At 41.7% G+C, this 20292-nt stretch overlaps 1 protein-coding gene and 1 long non-coding RNA gene across 6 annotated transcripts in view; one reads left to right on the forward strand and one right to left on the reverse strand.

Moving 5' to 3' along the window:
* LOC110259931 (uncharacterized) overlaps nucleotides 1-20292 on the forward strand; it is a 563371-nt gene that overhangs the window by 418416 nt on the left and 124663 nt on the right. Inside the window, exon 10 of one of the 4 annotated variants that reach the window (XR_014840785.1) lies at nucleotides 17120-19783. The exons of the other annotated variants lie outside the window; for them this stretch is intronic. This is a non-coding gene — a long non-coding RNA (uncharacterized LOC110259931). Of the gene's footprint in view, nucleotides 1-17119; nucleotides 19784-20292 lie in introns of those variants that run through there. 4 annotated transcript variants of the gene reach the window in all.
* SHISA9 (shisa family member 9) overlaps nucleotides 1-20292 on the reverse strand; it is a 545216-nt gene that overhangs the window by 92443 nt on the left and 432481 nt on the right. The gene's annotated exons all lie outside the window — the stretch shown is intronic.

A 20292-nucleotide genomic window follows, 5' to 3' on the forward strand; every position in this document is an offset into this window, starting at 1 on the left:
GGACCTGACGCATCCATCTACGCCTTCTCCAGTTGCCCCTCACTGATAGAAACAGTGATTTATTCAAAAGGAGCTTGCGCCAGCACAAAGTTAGAGCCTTCGTGATTTTCTCTGTGGCTGCCCCTAAATTTTTGATAAACAGCCTTTCCCCATCTCAGTTAACCCTGGGTTTTTGATTTAAACATTTTCTTTTCTTCCAGAGGTAACTGAAGGGAATTTGTCCCAATTTCTCAGGTTTCTGAGTGGTTTTCACAGGAATCAACGTGTGAATCAAAGTGTTCCTGGGGGACCCAGCCTCCTACAGGTTATGTTACATGATGGTTAAGATGTGGCCCCTGGAGGCAGGCTGCTTGGTTTGAGTATCTGCTCTATTGCTTATCTGCTGTATGGTCTAGGGGAAGGTACTTAAGCTTATGCATCCTGGTTTACCTTCTAAGGATGGGGTAACAACAATATTCACTTTGTGTTGTTGAAAGAATTAAATAAACCAATGCATAAAATTCAAGATTGTAAGTAAGCCTATGATAAAAGTGCTAGCTACTCTAATTATTGTTTCTAAATATTTCTGATGAACACCATCTAGCTTGGTTTTTAACTCTGCATGGATTTGCTTTTGTTTTGTTTTTTTAACCTTTTGAGATTTTATTCACAAACAATACATGTACTAAAAAGTGCCAAGGTCCTAAGAGCATAGCTCCATGAATTTTCACAAACTGATCGCAGTCTCGTAAGCAGCCCCAGATCAGGAAGCAGAGAACATCACCAGGACCCAAGAAACAGCCTTATCATATTTCCTGCAATATATCTGATTTCTAATGCCAGAAGTTAGTTTTGCCTATTTCTGAATTGTATATCAATATAATCTTCCCGTGTGGACCCTGGGGTCTGGCTTATTTTGCTTAATTTGTGTGATTCACCCATGTTGTTGTATGTTTTTTTTTTGTTTTTTTTTTTTTTTTTCTTTTTATGGCCGCACCAGTGGCACATGAAAGTTCCTGGGCTAGGGGTTGAATCAGAGCTGCATTTGCCAGCCTACGCCTCAGCCACAGCAACACCTACACCACAGCTGTGGCAACACTGGATCCTTAACCCACTGAGCAAGGCCACAGATCAAACCTGCACCCTCACAGACACTATGTCAGGTTCTTAACCTGTGGAGCCACAAGAGGAACTCCTTGTTCCATGTGTATGTAATATCCTACCATGTGAATACAACAGGGTGTATTTATCTGTTCTACTGCTGGAGGGAGTTTGATTAGCTTCCGTTTGGGGGATGGTATGAATGGTGTCACAATGATTCTCTTTTAAAAATGTTTTATTTTTTTGATGTATAGTTGATTTACAATGTTGTGTTAGTTTCTGCTGTACAGCAAAGTGATCCAGTTATATCTAGATACTCTTTCTCTTCTTCTTTTCCATTACGGCTTATCACAGGGTAGTGAATAGAGTTCCCTGTGTTCTACAGCAAAAACTTGTTGTATATCCACTCTATATATAATAGTTTGCATCTGCTAACCCCACACTCTCAATCTCTCCCTCCCCCGCCTGCCCTCCCCCTTGGCAGCAAGACATCTCTCTTCCATGTCAGTGAATCACATAACAAACATTCTTGAACATTTCCTTGGGTGGACATATGCAGACACTGTTGTTGGCAATGGAAGGAGTGGCCATGGAGGATATATAAATGTGGTTTTAGGAGACAGTGCCAAGCGATTTTTCAAAGCCATTGTGCCACTTTACACGCCCACCAGTTGTATGTGAGAGTTCCCAGTACTCCTCATTCCTGCTGCTAGAATTTTCTCTCTTTCCCATTTTAGCCGTTTTGGTAGGGTGCATTGGTTTTGCTTTTGAAAATCAGTCAGGCAAAGAACAATGAAAAGAACTCTATGGTTAAAAAAAAAATTTTTTTTTTTTATTTGAGTCCCTAACTCTAATTTACGAAACCTACTTCCTAGATGTGTGACGTGGTGAGTCATTTTACTTCTCTGAGCTTATTTCCTTGTGTTTAAAATGAGGCTAATAATGTCCCTGGGGAATGCAAAGCCCTTGTTTCAAGGAATGCTGTGTGGGCATTTGTGAACACCTACTCCATCCTGTTTCCAAGTCCATTTTCTCCCTGGATGCTAGAACTTACTCATCTGCTGGGGCTGTACAACCAATAACAAATTGTAATCATTAAGTCGAGGTAGCAATTTCTGTGGTTGGAAAGCCAGGGCTTAATGGGTCATGCTGCTTTCTCAACGGGACTTTTGAATACAAGATTACAACACAAAGAGGTGGTGGAGGGTTTGTTTTCCTCCTATTTACTAAATTAAGAAGTGAAAACAGAACCTGGTGACAGTTTAAAACTGTACACACATTTTAGGACACCTAACTCTATCTCATTTGTTGGCCAAGTGGGCCATCTCAGCTGCGAGAAAACTAAATTTAACTCCTGGGGGAAAAGCCACAGAAAGGATTTACCAGGATGATCCTTAAATTGCGAGACTCAGAGAGAACAGATGAATCTGGTCACTGAAATCCCCCAGTGGCTCTGCAGTGGCTTTCTGTTATAAATTGTGGCTACATTTCCAGGATGACTTAAACCAATGTGATAAAAAGATCCACGGTCAGCTTAGGGAAGTCTTGCTTTCTCTTTTCCTTAATATCCCATTAAGTATACACTAATAGATTCCCAGAGTATCAGTTAGCTAATTCAGACATCTGGTAAACCAATTTCTCCCTGAATGTACACTTGCAGACTCCCCAGAGCAGCCATCGATGCACATTTAACTAGGACCTTATCACTGAAGACCCCTCCATTCACTGTACAAGCCAAGAGTCTTTAATATTTTCAAGGGAGAAATTTTTTGGCTCTAGAGCTGTAAAGAGCTTCAGAAACAGTTCCATCTGCTTCTGTTACAAATGATAAAATTGATGACAAGAAGGGATAAATGACTTATACAAGGTTAAATTTAGTGACAGGCTGTGTTTGTCCAAACTTCCTCATTTTCAATCATGAGATTTTCTGCAAATTCCATGAGGAAATTTGGTGGGCATGCAACCGATAGTAAAGACCTTAATTGAGACAGCGAGGGAGGCCCTCTCTGCTAAAGAAAAATATTGAAAACTGCTCCTCTGGAGTTCCCTAGCGGTTCAGTGGGTCAATGATCTGGCGTTGACACTGCTGTTGGGCAGGTTCAGTTCCTGGCCTGGGAACTTCCACATGCGACGGGCATGACCAAATACAGAACAAAACAACTGCTCCACATCCTTCAGAGTCAGATTAAATGCCTCCTTTGTGAAAATTTCCCTGAGCTTTCACATGGTCTGAATGAAATTAATCCCTCCTTTTTCTGTGTGTCTAGGGTAATTTCGCATATGTCTCTACTGTACCATTTCATTCATTGTTTATTCATCTGTGTATGTGGGACTGCATTCCCCAAGCATATCACATTTTTTTTTAGTTTGTTATCTAATTGTCCGTTATCCTTTTGAATCTGAGAGCTGCCTGAAGTCAAGGACCATCTTGAGTCAGAGGCTCATCTTTGCTTCTTGCATAGTGGCTATCACAGTGAGAAAAATACTGGGACAAAGAGAGGGACACAGAGAAAGAGAAGAGAGGAAGGAGAAAGAGAATGCAGGGTAGGGGATGGAAGAGAAAGGAAAGAAAAGAGAGATGAGGGAAGTTAGGAGATGTTACAGACATCTGTTGATTTTACCTAATGAGCATCCTTACTCCCTTATTCTGTCTATAGCATCAATATTTTCTTTCTTCCTTTTTTTTTTTTTCCCTGCTTTTTAGGGCCTCACTTGAGACATATGGACGGTCCCAGCTAAGGGTCAAATCGGAGTTGCAACTGCCAGCCTACACCACAGCCACGGCCTATGACCACCTATGACCAACACCACAGTTCACAGCAACGCCGGATCCTTAACCCACCAAGCAAGGCCAGGGATCGAACCCAAATCCTCATGGATACTAGTTGGGTTCCCGTTGAGCCATGACGGGAACTCCCTAGCCTTGATATTTTCATCTGGAAAACCAGCCTTCTCTACTCTCACCCAGCGCATAGATCTCATGTGAGGCTGACCTCACTCCAGAGATAAGCACAGAGGACAGGCCGTTCAGTTAGCATTTTCCACCCTTTGACCATAATGACAGGCATGTGTGACCAAGTTAGACTGGTGTAATTCAATTTGGGGAACTTTATGAGAACTTCCAAAGAGAGAAACTCTCTTTCCATGGGTTTTGAGGGAGTGCATCTGGGTCTGCCAGCAGCAGTTTTGTCACCATGAGGGGAAGAATCTGCCAGTAAATAAAACTTAATCATATAGAAGCAGATATATTAATAGATCCCTGATGTTGTGATTTGAGTCCCTGGGTCCAGCTATGCCTAAAGCTGGTTCTTTCTGAATCCAGTTATATGAGGCAATGCATTTGCTGTGTGTCTTCTAGCTTTCAGAATTCCATGATTATTACTCAGTTAAGGAAGCAGAAATTATTGTCTTTATTAGCCATATCAGGTAATTTGACTAAAATCATCCTGTGAATTAGTGATGGATCTAGGATAAAAGCTTAGTCTTTGCAACTTTATACTTTTGCCCTTTTCACTTAATTCCACCAATCAGGCTTCTCTTGGAAGGACCAGATTCCACAAGCCTCTCCTGATTTTTTTTTTTTTTTTTTTTTGTCTTTTTGCCTTTTCTAGGGCCACACCCATGGCATATGGAGATTCCCAGCCTAGGGGTGAAATAGGAGCTGTAGCCGCTGCCCTACACCAGAGCCACAGCAATGCAGGATCCAAGCCATGTCGTATACCACAGCTCACAGCTAAGTTGGATCCTTAACCCACTGAGCAAGGCCAGGGATCAAACCCACAACCTCATGGTTCCTAGTCGGATTCATTAACCACTGAGCCACGACAGGAACTCCTGATTTTTTTTTTTTTTAATATCCTAAGCAATTCATTCATGTTCGAAATTTAAGAATACTAATAACAGGAGTTCCCTTTGTGGCTCAGGGAAACGAATCTGACTAGTATCCATGAGGATGCAGTTTGAGCCCTGGCCTTGCTCACTGGGTTAAGGATCCCACATTGCCGTGAGCTGTGGTGTAGGTCACAGATGCAGCTCGGATCCTGCAATGCTCTGGCTGTGGTGCAGCTGTAGCTCCGATTGGACCCCTAGCCTGAGAACCTCCATGTGCCATGGGTGCGGCCCTAAAAAGAAGAAAAAAGAAAAAAAAGAACACTAATAACAGCTATTTTCTTTGAATTAAGATGTATTTGACAGAAAAAATTAATTTGTTAAACATCAATGAAGTGATGGTCAATTTCAGCTTCCCTCCCACAGATAGTATCTTTTTCACTAGGTTTATTCATAATTTTTATCAGTGAAAGGGAATTTACTTTAAACACCCTCTCTTTGAGCAGATAAATGATCTAATTCAGTCACAAGATGTCAGGCTTTGTTTATTGAGATTTAACAATGGTACGTAATTCTTATCAATTTCGCATCCTTGAAACAGTCAGCTTAGCTCCCCGGTGCTAAAGTTTCTGAGAAACACTCTATTTTTCCTGCATATTTTCTGAACTGCAGGTTCTAATTCCGTGTTCCAGTTAATTAGCACCGTCTGTAATTTTAGACAACCCATATCTGTTAAGGCACCCAAAATTCCATCTTTGTTTCCAAAGGTGGCTGTTTGTTGTGCCAGAAGGTACTTAGCTGCCGAAATAAATAGATGACGTATCACTTATAAAAAGTGCCGTTGCCTCATTGGGCAGATGTCTCTTGGTGATGGTGACTAAATATAGCATGCCAATTTTAGGGCAAAGATGTAATTTTAAAAAGTAATCATAAAACTATTGATTGGAAAGACGTCATTTTGATTTCCTGTTCACTGCCATTACAGAGACCTTCACCCTCACCATGCTTAGGAAATGTTAACCCTTGAAAACTAAAGGGTTATCAGGAACAAATTTCATATTGGAAAACGAACTTTAAAATTGTATCTGACCAAGGGGCGGTGGGGGAAGGAGGGATTGGGAGTTTGGGCTAAGCAGATGCAAACTCATATATAGAAAGGATAAACAACAAGACCCAACTGTAGAACACAGGGAACTCTGTTCACTATCCTGTGATAAACCGTGATGGAAAAGAATATGAAAAAGAATGTATTTATGTATAACCGAATCACTGTGCTGTACAGCAGAAATTAACACAACATTGTAAGTCAACTGTACTTCAATAAAATAATTTTTTAAAGTGTGTACAGAGTTCCCAGGTTGCCTAGTGGTTAAGGACTTGGCATTGTCACTGCTGTGGCTTGAATTTGATCCTTGGCGCAGGAACTTCTGTATGTTGCAGGTGTGGACCTAAAAAAAAAAAAAGTCCACCCAGAAGTAGAAAAGTGTGAGTCAAAGATCAAAGACTTGTTTTGGTCCTTTGATTCAAGCAATGAAAACACATTCAGGAGGAAAAAAGAAGGTATTATGGGAGGTACCATCTTCAATAATACTGATTACTACTTTAATAGTTGCTGTCACATTCCAAAGTCCATTGTGTGCCAGACATTGTGCTAGGCACTTTTATTTCTATTATGGATTCATTCAAGTCTCACAGCATATGCCTGTCATCTACAGGAGATGTGTTTCCTGGCAAGCAAATAATGCATAAGTTTTAGGACCCTCTCACTTGCATGTCTAAAGCCCTAGCAATGTGTTCCTATCATCAGAAGTTGTTTGGAAAATCTGTCAAACTCAAATGTATGAACGGCAATGGGGTAAGGGTGGGGATTCTTTCTCCTGGAAGTTCTCCTTTGTTACACATCACCTGGTGGTGGTTGCTGCTGGAGGGGCTGGGAGCATCTGGGGATTTGGGATTTGGCTGCAGTAATATTGTAGGATGGGGTTTAGTGGGATATGTTTAGGTGATTCTCATTCATTTTCATGTATAGTTACTCCAAGTTACTCTACATGAAAAGTTACTCTAAGCTACCTGGGAGAACTTATCCTTATGGCTTCTAGGAGTACTCCTGCCACCACCGTGCTGACTCATCTTGGTATATTGATCCAGAACACCAGGGTCGGAGGTGGTATTTAAATGGGGACAGAAGAAATGCAGGTAACAAAGGAGAAAATAGGTTTAAAGGGAGTCAGAAGCTAGTCTGTGGAAAATTTTTGAAAGGCACTTCTGAAAAAAAAAAATACCTAGAGCTTTGTCTTTTGTCTTTTTAGGGCCACACTGGTGGTGGCATATGGACATTCCCAGGCTAGGGGTCGAATCAGAGCTACACACAGTCACAGCAATGCAGGATCCAAGCCACGTCTGTGACCTACACCACAGCTCACAGCTAAGTTGGATCCTTAACCCACTGAGAGAGGCCAGGGATTGAATCTGCAACCTCATGGTCCTAGTCAGATTCATTTCCGCTGCACCACAAAGGGAACTCCCAAACTACTTAGAGCTTTTCCCAGATTTAGTGAAAATCCTAAAGTTTTTCATGGCATTATTAATAATGAGTTGTGGAGCTGAAATAAAATTTCCTAAACCATCAAGGGTCATATTAATTTTTCATTAGCCATGTAGAAAAATGTTAAAATTATTCTCTCTATGGCAAGTATTTTTATAAAATCATTTCTATGTGAGGACAGCCTCAACATGTAGAATAGAAATATTATAGAGGTTTATTAGTCAGATTGTAACAAAAACTATTATTTTTAAAATTTTTATGATGTGGGCATTTATCAGGTTTTAAAATTTGGAAACTGCTGTGGCTTCCCTTCTCATTCTAAATAAATATTTATTTTCATATCTAATTTTCACATTTTAAATTCTGTATTCTTTTACTTAAAGAGTGTATACAACATAGTGTAATTTTCAGATCCTACAACATGTAAAAATGGCTGACCAGTGGAGATATTTATTTCTAGAGTTAGATGTTTTCTTTTTTTTCCCCCTCATGATTGCAAGATGGCTGCTGTGGCACCAACCATCATAGAATCACACAGTAATGTCTAAAATTATGAAGCAAGAAAGATGGGCTTGCTGTTTTCTCAAGTCTCTCTTGTTGTCAGGGAGGGAAATCTTTCCCAATATTCTTCAGCAGATTTCCCTTTGGATCCATGGTCCAGAAATGGTCATATGGCCTAACTTAAGCAGTCGTTGACAAATGGGAATAGGATTACTATGACCAATCTAGAAATAAAAATTAATCCCCTGGCATAAGACACATTGACATGAATACCTGACTGAAACAGCACTCTGTTGTCAACAGTTGGTTAGGCCATCAATCAATAGCATCATTGTCCCCTTACATAAACAAATTTTTACATATCTCACGTAACAAATTACGTATATCACTTCATGATATAAAGTGTTCTGTGCCAAGTCACAGACCTAGAAAGTGTTAAGTTAGAAAACCCATGTATATTTAACTCCGGAAGCATATATTAGGATGACATAAATAAAATAGTGGAAACTGCATGAGTTGAGGGTAAGGGAAGCTTGGGTTTGAATCATAAATCTAGAGGGACCACCAGCTTTATGCCCCTTCCTTTACAAGGGAGGAAACTGAGGCCCATAGAGTTAAAGTGACTTGCCCCCAAATGCCCAGCCAGTTGGTACCAAAGGCCTCATCTACAAATTTGGGTTACTTACTGCTCAATCCATCTTTTAGACCCTGAACTGGGAAGGCATCATTCCATGCTCAGTTCTTTCTGCAACCTACTCTGATGATTTAACGTTAATAACATGCTTCTTTCCTTGTGGAAGCATGTGGATGTTGATGCTTAGCTGCACCATCTAACACTATGATTAAGTGCTGCTTTTGAATTACTGTCTCCATTTCCAATGAGGTGTTTGGGAAGCGCCAAACCCAGCAGTGATCAGGGATAATATTTCACCCGGGATTCATATGACTGCTACCTAGGGTGCCACAGGGTTCCTCTTGTTTCTGGTCATGTGGAGTCACTTATGCATTCATTCATTCATTCATTTGTTCTACAAGATGTTAACACGCACCTATATGCTGCTCCAAACTCAGTTTATAATTGTAATCAGAAAGGGAAAAATTATCTTTAAAAATAAGGTCCTGAAAGGCAGTTCAAGGTTATTCCTAGCTTATTTCTGGCTACAGAGCAGGAATGTGAGAGAACAGACATAGGACAGGTGAGTTTTGAGAGTGGCATCAAGAAATCCCCATGAAGGAGTTCCCATCGTGGCTCAGTGGAAGGGAGTCTGACTAGCATCCATGAGGATTCGGGTTCCATCCCTGGCCTCACTCAGTGGGTTAAGGATCTGGCATTGCTGTGAGCCGTGGTGTAGGCCACAGACATGGCTCAGATCCCACAGCGTCGCTGCAGCTGTGGTGTAGACCGGCCGCTACAACGCCAATTGGACTCCTAGCCTGGGAATTTCCATATGCCAGAGATGTGGCCTTAAAAGGCAAAAAAAGAGAAAAAAGAAATCCCCATGCAGTCCCTGGGTCCGTCTGTATGAGCCTGCTCGAACGGATGTAACAAAATATCGTGGCTTAAATAACAGACACTTATTTCCTCATAGTTCTGGAAACTGACAAGTCCAAAATCAGGGTACTGGCTAATGTGGTTTCTGGTGAGGGCTCTCTTCCTGACTTGCAGTTGGCAGCCTTCTTATCCTGCCCTCACATGAGGGGGAGAGAGAGATCGTTGGTGTCTTTTCTTCTTATAAGGGCATCAGCTCTACTGAATGAAGACCCCGCCTCTAGGACCTCATTTAACCTTTATCACCTCTTCACAGTCTCTATCTCCAAACATAGTTGCATTTAGACCAAGGGCCTCAAGCTATAAATTTGCGGGGGCATAGACATTCAGTCCCTAACCCAGCCTTTATAGGGTCTGGAGGTAGCATGTGAGGCCCTGCTCAGTCTGGCAGTTCCAGCATGGGGGAAAGGTACGGCTCTGGAGCCAGGCTGGGAGTTTGAATCATGGCTCCTTTGTGTCTGGCTATATGACCTCAGGCTAGTTCCTTAACCTCTCTGGGCCATGGTTTTCTTATCTGTAAAATGAAGCTGATAATTATATCTAACTCATCAAGTTATTAAGGAGATAAAATAAGTGAGTGCAGGTAAAGAACTCAGAGTAGTAACTAGAGCATAAGCACTCAATAAATTCTCTTTAAACCTTGGAAGATTCAAGATGTTCATTACTCTGACAGCTCATAGCGGTGTCTCTCAAAATGTAATCAAACGCTCCAGGTGTGGGCCTGGACATAGGCATTTTAGCTCATTCCCAAAGTGACAAAGATAGGGTTACATTGGAGAATCGGCTTACCTACTAAGAGAGGTTGGTTAAATCTGTCTAGTTCACAGGCAGTTTCTTCACTTGGCTCTCAAATTCAAAGCGTTTCTTTCTTCCACGGGGTTGAAAGAAGTCAGTGTCAAGAAGAGAGGACCCCCTTGCTGCCCTGGATAGCAAACATCCAGTGCCTCCTAGGCTGTGTCCTTCAACAGCTGACTCATTTGAGGTCATGCCGTCTGAGTCCTGGCTGCCTGTATGAAATGCAGACAGGCTGGCTGATGTGTTGAGACATGGAGCAAGGATGGTTGGGGTGAATTTTTCATTTGTCAACTGATCCAGTTAGCATTGCGGGAACCCTGACAGCAACTGCCTCCCTTACTGGAGCAGATACCATTGGGAGGGGGGAAGGAGAGGAAAGCTGTGTCTGAAGCCCCCCGCCCCGTAAGACTTGGTGGGTGGTGTCTGGATGTGGCCTCTCCATGATTGCATTTGGTCTTTATGAAAAAAAAAAATGACTTTATGTTATAATGATTTGGCCCTGACAAAAATCCAGAAATAGCAAAATTAGAATGACCAAATCAATAGACAGTATTTAGTGAGAGTTCACTGTGCTTACAGGAACAGTTCGTGAATGGGGAGCTTTCAGATTTAAAACTGATTTGAAGCTCATGGGCATGACATTACAGGGATGGCTTATAAAGTGAAAATGAGAAGTTGTTTAACCTTTACCATAATTGGTTATCACAGTGGGGGTTTCCAGATGGCAGGAGATTGGTTATCTTATTCCCTCCCTAAAGGGAAGATGTGGTTTAAGGGTAAAAACTTGAAACTAGGAGATAAATAAGTCCTGGAGATACAGTGACTATAGACAACAATATTGTAATATAAACATCAAAGTGCCTAAGAGACCAGAACTTAACGATTCCCACCGTAAAAAGGAAGTGATAATTGTGTGATGTGATAAAGGCGTTAGCTGACTCTATAATGACAAGCAGATTGGGATATACACATGCATCAAATTAACATGTCCTACACCTTAAACATGTACAATGTTATAAATCAAATATATTGCAATAGAGAAATAAATTTAATAAACTCACATAGAAAACAATATTATGGTTACCAAAGGGGAAAGGCGAGGGGAGGGATAAATTAGGAGTTTGGGATTAGCAGATACACACTCCTGTATATAAAATAGATAAACCACATCATCCTATGGTATTGAACAGGGAACTGTGCTCAATACCTTATAATAACCTATAATGGAAAAGAATCTGAAAAAGAATATATATATAAAATATATAAATATATATGTTTTATATATAAATATATATATAAAACTGGACCCCTTTGCTATGTACCTGAAGCTGTAACTCTGAAAAAGAATATATTTATAAAACATATAAATATAACATATTTATATATAAATATATTTTATTAATATATTTATATATATTAACATGTAAATATATATATTTATAACTGAATCACTTTGCTGTATACCTGAAACTAACACAGCATTGTAAACCAAGTATACCTCAACTTTTTTAAAAAGTAAATTTAAAAAAAAAGAAAAATTTTAAAAAGTGATGATCTTATACCAATTTTAGGGAGATGACTTAAGTTTCTTCCAATGATCAGAGGCATTTATGAGAAACAACCTAAATTTGATTTCTATTTGTGATATAAGCCACATTCGGTTTGGCCTTAAATGGTTGTCTGTGTAGGGAATTTTCAAGTCCAGTCTCTGGTTTGTATTTAATTTTAACAGCCCCCAAAGGAAAGGAGCCTTTGGTCTCACCTTGGGTTCCTCCAGAAGCAAACCCAGAAGCAAGGATTTGAGTGAAAAGAGTTGAGCTGGGAGGTAGTTGCTGGGTATGCCAGGTTGGGGAGGTGGAGCAGAGGGGAGTGAGGCGGGAAGAGAAGAAAGCCCCCTCACAGGAGTTAGCAAGCAAGTTACTAATAAGGGCAATTGTGGCCTTTGTTCTCTAAAAAACTCTAGCACCCACATAAATAGATGCCTTGGAAAGATTCTACCCTGGGAGCAAGGGAGATGAGGCATTTATTTTCTGCCCACCACTGGTTGAAGACTGATCCAGGGGGCACTTACTTTCCAGCATTTTTTTTTTTCCTTTTTATGGCTGCTTATGCAGGTTCCCAGACTAGGGGTCCAATCAGAGCTACAGCTGCTGGCCTAAGCCACAGCCACAGCAAGTCTGCAACCTACACTACAACTCACAGCAATGCCAGATCCTTAACCCATTGAGCGAGGCCAGGGATCAAATCTGCAACCCCATGGTTACTAGTTGGATTCATTTCCTGCCACAAGGGGAACTTCCTTTGCAGCATTTCTGACCTGCCTCCCATAAGGCTCAATCTTGCTCTCAAGGGCTGAAAAAGTAGCCTGCATTCCCAGTTGGGAGTGTTGGGCATGTATAAGTGAGTTCTGACATGGGTGGGCAGGTAACTGACAGTGTCTGCTAAACTTTGAAGCTCTGGCAAAATGACATCCCCCTGCTTTAGAGATGTGAACATGATGCCTCGGATTGAGCATTTACTGGGCTCATTGCAAATATCCTGCTCATGCTTGCACCGCCAAGTGTGGTGGTCCATTGGACTAGCAGAGTTAGCATCACCTGGAGGCTTTCTAGAAATGCAGAATCTCAGGGCCCAGACTTGCTGAGACAGAACCTGAATTTTAACCAGATCCCCAGGCAGTTTAGGTGTACACAGGCGCCCTCCTCATTTCTGTGATGGAAAACCACAGCCACACCTACCTGGCTTGTTGCGTAGCACTGAAGAATTTGGGAATGCCAGTGTCAGGCCAGCCACACTCCTGGGACGAACCAGGAGCAATAGTGCCAGGTGTGATGTGGCAGCTTGACCAGAAGGTGAGGGGTGAGAACATAAGCCAAATGATCTTGGCACACATGTGAAGCATTGCTGGGGACTCACAGAGATAACAGAGGGAGATTGTGGGAGGAGGGTAAGGTTATGCAGTCCTTTGCTGCAGACAAAGAGCCATTGCAGCTTAAGTGTTTATGCTACTTTGGCTCCACTTGCAGTTAAGTCCAGGTGAAACCTGGGTTGTTTCAGATATATCTGTCCAGTTTCTGAACTACATTGTGAGCACCTAGAAGGAAGGACCCAAGTCTTGATGACTTTTTAACTCAGCATCTGGTGCACAAAATTCGTGCTTAATTAATAACCTGCTGAATGGCCCAGTGAAGTCCATTAATTAATTTATTCCTTCATTAATTAACTATGGTTCAGGCACTGTGTTAGAGCTAACATTGGTGAATAGATCACATTGTTAGCTGCCCTTGTGAAGCATGTGACCTAATAAGGGATGGACAAGCACATAAAATTAATATATAATTGCAAATTATGAAAGTGCCCTATATAGTATGTAGTGATAAGGATAAACTGGGAAGAAGGGGGATGCCTTCGGGCAATTACCAGGAAAACCCCCTTTGAGGACTAATATTTAAGTCAAGAGCTGAAGAATAAGAAGGATCAAGACATGGGGAAGTGGATGAGCCTTCCAAAAGCCATCACAGCATGTGCAGAGGTCCTGCAGCAAGAATTAATGGAGTGGTCCATGATGTAGAATTCACACCTAGATTGCTGCTAGCTGAATAGCCATCCTATTTAAGTAACAAAAACCCTAAAAGAGGAGTCCATTCTGTCTGAGACAAAACAGGTTCTGCTCTGAGCACTGAGGGTTGATTTAATTCATACTCCTCATAGGAGGAGAGTCATCCATTGGAAAATCCAGGTACTGCAGGGTTTGAGTTTCTGGGAGACGTTAGCATCTAAAGGCTCAATCTAAAAGCTCAACTGATGAAGGCTTCTAATTTGTTACGCTTTGCCCCACTCTTGAGATCATGGAAGATGAAAGTATGAGTCATACATTTTAGAATATGTCATAGTGTCACATTTCAGGGCCGTGTTCCAAATAAAAAGGAATATTTTTTTCTCTTCTGAATATAATGAGAAAGTTCTAGCTCTGCCATTACTATTTATGTGACCCTGAACACATTACCTAAACTTCCCACACCTAGTTGCTTCCTCTCTAAGACAGTCTTAATGATCCCCATGGTACTTATAAGAATTGGTTCAGTTTCATGCAATAAGTGTTTCTTGATCACTCATTTGAAAAATGTGCTGATTTCCTCTCTGTATGTTCTGAGCACTGTGTTAGGCTCAGGAGAGATAACAATAAAGTAAAACAGAAACCCCAACTTCCAAGAGCTCATGGTCTACCAGGAAAGACAGGCTTAAAGTGTAGCAGATGTGAATTTAAAACCCAAAACGGGGTACAATGTATAAAATAGATGAACAACAAGGATTTACTGAATAGCACACGAAACAATATTCAGTATCTTGTAATAATCTATAATAGAAAATAATCTGAAAAAAAGAATATGAATACAGACAGAGAAGCACTTGGCTGTACCTCCTGAAACTAACACAATACCATAAATCAACCCTACTTCAATAAAAAGCAAATTATAAAATAAATAAGTAAAACCAAAATGTGAAGATGCAAGAAATAGCAAAGATTTATCATCTGTAAATCAAGTTAAGTTTCATTCCAAGTCTGGATCATGTCTGGCTGGCAGGTAATTCCATCTTGGGCATTACTGAGGCTCACTCTCTTAACGTGAAGCTTTGTAAAGGACCTTGATTTCAGCCTGTGGGACTCCAAACAGAGAACCTGGTTATGTCCTTATGGGACCCTTGGAGATCATTTTACAGCAATGACAACAAAACACCAATAACATCCCAATATATTTGTCTCTCAAATGGTGATGACAATATACTGTTTCAGGGGCTGTAATAGGAGAAGCACATGGTGTAATAAGAGCACAGAACAGGGGCCACTGACAATTCCTAATAAGTCTGAAGCTGGTGGAAGTCGAATTTAGAATGAGAGGCAGAGAATGAGAAGGAGTTAATCAGGTGAAAGGGTAGTGGAGTTGGAAGGGGGGCGGAAGAAGGGACAGCATTGAGAGAATCAAAGCCAAGCAAGACATGGCACATTTAAAGAATGAAAGAACAGAGCATGTGGTGGAGAAAGGGGGATGGAGGTGGAGAATAAGACTGGGTAATGAAGGAGGGGCCAGACAGGGAAAGCCATGCAAACCCAATCAACAAATTTCATTATTTCTGTATCAGTCAGCTTTTGCTATCCTGATTCTATGGAACAAAAACCTCCCAAACTCACTGGGTTATAGAAACAAGCATTTCACTTTTGCTGATGGGTCTCTGAAGAGGCTGTGGGGTTTCTGGGCTTGAGTAGAATGAACTAAGTTTGAATCTAGGCTGGACTCAGGGTGGACTCCACCTGTCTCTTCATTCTCTTTGGACCAGTGGCTACATGAGGCATGTTTTTCTCATGGCAAATAGGCAAGAGGATGAGAGGAAACATAAAATGTTTCTTAAGGTCTCAGCTGGGAACTGGCACAATGACAGTTCCATTCAGGTTCCATTAGCCAAGGCAGGTCACCTGGCCAGCCCAACACCCGTGGGGCAGGGAAGGTCACTTTGCCCACCGAGGGACATACTTAGAGGCATATGGTAAAAGGCTGGTGTGGACACTCTCTAATTCAGGGAGGGAGAAAAGAAGTGGGAACAATAGCCTGACTTGTCATAGCATCTTAATGATAAAGGAAACCCACACCAGGCTTTCAAGGAGAGTTGTAAATAAAATAAGCAAAACATTAAGCAAGTATGAACAGCTGCCCCTTTCAAGACTCCTGAGGGGTATAGCACTCCCTCCATGATTCTTGGTCATACTCAGTCACCTGAGCCCTGAGGCTGGACTGCCTATTCCCCAAAAGCCACCCAGTCATTAATAAACCGCTGTCCATTTCTTCAGCCATGGTCCTTAATAAGACTTAACAATAAATACTCGATTTGAATGTCCAAGGCTGTCCCCTTTTGCCATTCCCTCCTCCCCCAAATCCCTGCAAATGACCAAAACAATATTATTAAAGTATCATTCATAGATAGCATCATTGGAAGAAAGAAAGAGTGAAGTTAGTGGACCAGAAACAGTGAGAAGTCCCTACAAGGAAATAGATGGGATGTGACTGAAGGAAGGACAGTTGCTGGGAGGCTTGGCGACAGGATTGGCTACAGAATTTTCAGGGCCAGGTGCAAAGTGAAAATGCTGGGTTTAGGTTAAAAAAAAAAAAAAAGATTCAGGATTTCAAGATGGTGACACCAGAGAATTAAAACAAGCCCAGAGCCCTGCTAAGTGTGGGGTCCTATGCTATTGCACAGATCAGGGGCTCATGAAGCCGGCTGGCTGGGGGCAGCAAATACCTTGAGCAGGAGGGTGTCAGGAGCAACAATTGTGGGGAGTGGTTTAGAATCAGGTTTGGAACCAGGGCATCTGATTGGTTTAGGGCCCCATGTCTCCCAGGCCTGAAACCCTCCACTTGTTGCTATCAGTGGGTAGAAATGGTTCTTCCAGGCTAGGCTGCTGTAACAGTGAACCACAAACAGAGAGCTTAGACAACAGAAATATACTGTCTCACATTTCTGAGGATAAGAAGTCAGAAATCGTGGTGTCAGCAGGGTTGGTTTCTTGTGGAGTTTATGAGCGAATCTGTTCCATGCCTCTGGAGGTTTGGTGGAAATCTTTGGTGTTCCTTGGCTGGTAGACACATTGCCCCAATCTCAGCCTTTAGCTTCACATGATGTACTGCCCCCCGAGTATGCCTCTGTGTCCAAATCTCCACTTTTTATAAGATATCACTCTTACTGGATTACAGCCCATCATACTCCAGTATGACCTCATTTTAACTAATTCTATCTCAACGACTCTATTTTTTTTTTTTTCTTTTTAGGGCATATGTAAGTTCCTAGGCTGAGGGTCAAATCAGAGCTGCTGCAACCTACACCACAGCCATGGCAACCCCTGATCCTTAACCCACTGAGTGAGGCCAGGGATGGAAGCTACATGCTCACGGAGACTGTGTCAGGGTCTTAACCTGCTGAGCCACAGTGGGAACGTGAGAACTCCTGCAATGACCCTATTTCTAAATAAGGTCACATTCCTTTTTTTTTTTTTTTTTTTTAAGTTGCCCTTGTGGCTTGTGGAAGTTCCCAGGCCAGGGATTGAACCACGCCACAGCAGTGACCAGGGCTGCTGCTGTGACAATGCTGGACTCTTAACCCTCTGTGCCACAAGAGAACTCCTGAGGTCACATTCTACTCAATATTTTGTAATAATCTGTAAAGGAAAAGAATTTGAGAAAGAACACACACACACACACACACACACACACACACACACACACATAACTGAATCACTTTTCTGTACACCTGAAACTAACACAACATTGTAAATCAACTATTCTTCTATACTTTAATTTTTAAAAACAGAAAAACTAAGATCACATTCTAAAGTGTTGGGGGCTAGGAATCTAACATGAATGTGACCAGGGACACAACTCAACCCATAACAAGTATACCATGGGTGCTTGAGCCAGAGGTGCAGGGCTATGCCCTGGTACAGACTCCTTCACTCTCAGGAGACTAGCAGGTAGCAAAGCTGCTATGCCACAGACCTCACCTGGCAGCATGCTGCTCCCCACTCCCAAATATCATAGGCAGCAGATGGCTGGAAGCAGACAGCTGCAAACCAGGGCCATCAAACACTTGGGGCAAACCAAATATCAGGGTATGAGATAGTTGCTCATGAAGAATATCATTTGATTAAACCACACCACTTATCCAAAACAGATGGGCTTTTCATAGTCCTCTGACAGTCCTGAATTGTAACCTTAATTACCCAACAAGTGCAGTCACCTCGAGCTACCTTACCTGCTGCAGTTGAAACACTGTGACTTGGCTCATTGGGTTACTTAAGGTCAGAGGTTGTCAACCTTGGCTCTACATGAGGGTCACATGGAGTGGAGGTTGAAAATGCTAATGCCTGTGTCTCACCATTTCATTGGTCTGGGGGTGTAACCTGGGCACTAAGAATTTTTCTTTTTAAAGCTGTCAGGTGTTTACAGTGTGCAGCAAAGGTTGAGAACTACTGGCTTGGAACTTTCCCAGAACCCAGCCATCTGCATAACGGTAATGATGCATATTGATTGCAGATGGAATAGTATGGGTTTGTTGGGGGTACATTTTGTTTGCTTCCAAATGAAATGCATCAAAATCTCTATCCTTTAACTCTGCAACACCATGGGCTCTATTTTCTTTAGTCTAACTTCTTTCTGTTGCTGAGGAGCCATATCTTTGCTGTATGGAGTTTGACATTTGCTTACAAAGGCAGTACCTCAGCTGGAAACTGAGGCTTGGGAAGCATAGTGAATTACACAGAAACAGAATCGAACAGACTGTAGGTTTGCGTTTAGTGCAATTTATGATAAGGAGCAATAGTGTGGGCCACAGCATCTCTTTTCCCGAGGATGCTGGTTGCTCTAGCTTACTCTGTTCCACAGAAAACATTGGCCTGTGACCTCCAAAATCTCTCCGCCTCTGCTCATGTTCTCTTCCTTTTCCTCTCTTTCTCATTGGCCCTCTTTCCATCCTCTCTTTTATTCTCACCCTATTTCTCCTCTCTTATGTTGTCTCTCCCTTCTCCTTTCTCTCATAACAACTCTTTCTTTCACAGCTTGTCATGGTTGGGGTAGAGGGAAGGTAGATTCAATAGCCAAAATGCTGTGAGAATCACGATATTCTATGTGCAAAACCTACAGTCTTCTGGGCCATCTCCTATTGCTTCTTGTAAGAGATGTGAGGAGAAACTGCACAGCCAAGAGAAATAAGCTAGGTCTGTGTCTCTGTTTCCCTCAGCCCATGATGTTTTTCTCTCCCCAAGTCTCTCTCCAATCTGCTATGTTACCCTGTTTGCTGCTCCTAGAAACAACCTGGGAAAGTTGGCTGCACAAATGCAGGAAATAATAATAGTGCTTGCCTATAACATGCTTATTACATGCCAGGTAACATGCTTAGAAGGATATTACATCCTTCTAAGCATCCTGGACAGATAACAGCTCATGATGTCTGCTCCAGAGTCTTTATATGACAGGCATTTCAGAAGGAGCATTGGGAGAGAAAAAAGGATCACAGGCAGAGAAGGGTAGAGAGAGACTGAAAGAAAAAGGTATTGTGACAAAAGAAAGAGAAGGATGAAGAGAGGCAGCCATCAAGATGCAAAGAACCAGAGACAGAACGGGACCATAAAAACCACATCCATAACAACCACAGAACCAAGAGAGCGAGTGACCTGGTGAACATACTTCATATTGGCTCTGAATTGGGTAAAACAACTCCATGTATGGGGCCAATTTAGATGAGAGACTCCAACTGTATGAAATCTAAGTTTGGCTTGGGCATAGTTGGAAGAAAATTCTTGTGTCATGGTTCACAGGTTTTAGAAAATACATGTTTGCTTCTGGTTTACCTGGTATCTTTTGAAAAAGGAGAGGAAAAAGAAAACCCCTTTGGTTCTAGGTTCAGTACAGAGAAAAACAAATAAAAAGTAAAACATAGTATTTAAGTTCTGTTTAATTCAGCCTTCAGGAAACCAAAACAAAACATTCTGATTTTTTTTTTTGTCTTATTTGCACTTGCCAGCCTTCAAAGACTGTTAAATCAATGCCTAACCCAGTATTGTCCTTGGAAGTAAGTGGGGATAATGAGGCATCGTTGGGGCAGCATTTCCAGGGTTTGATTTCCCAAGAGCATCCATGCTAGGGAAGTGGGTCAAGCCCTTTGGAAGTGAATGGAACTCCTCAGCAATTACAGTTGGAGGAGATACTGCGTTGCGAGTTTCAAGCCTGTCCCAGCATTCCTAGCTGATCAATTATGTTTCTGTAATTTCTCAATGCAGTGGGTGTTATAATACTAGAGACCTAAGACCTGGGTCTCCTGCTATGATCTATCATAGTATTCAGGGCTTTTGTAGGGTTAGGGTGAAATATTAACTGTAAACAGGCATAAGGGATCTTATTAAGGTGATGGAGATGTTCTAAATATGTATGTGTGTGTTTGTTTCTATTTT

The sequence above is a fragment of the Sus scrofa genome, chromosome 3 (assembly GCF_054392235.1).
Source record: "Sus scrofa isolate SSC_HxYL_T2T_F1_AM1 chromosome 3, Sscrofa_HxYL_maternal_Yorkshire_Landrace_v2.0, whole genome shotgun sequence".
Classification (NCBI taxonomy): Eukaryota; Metazoa; Chordata; class Mammalia; order Artiodactyla; family Suidae; genus Sus; species Sus scrofa.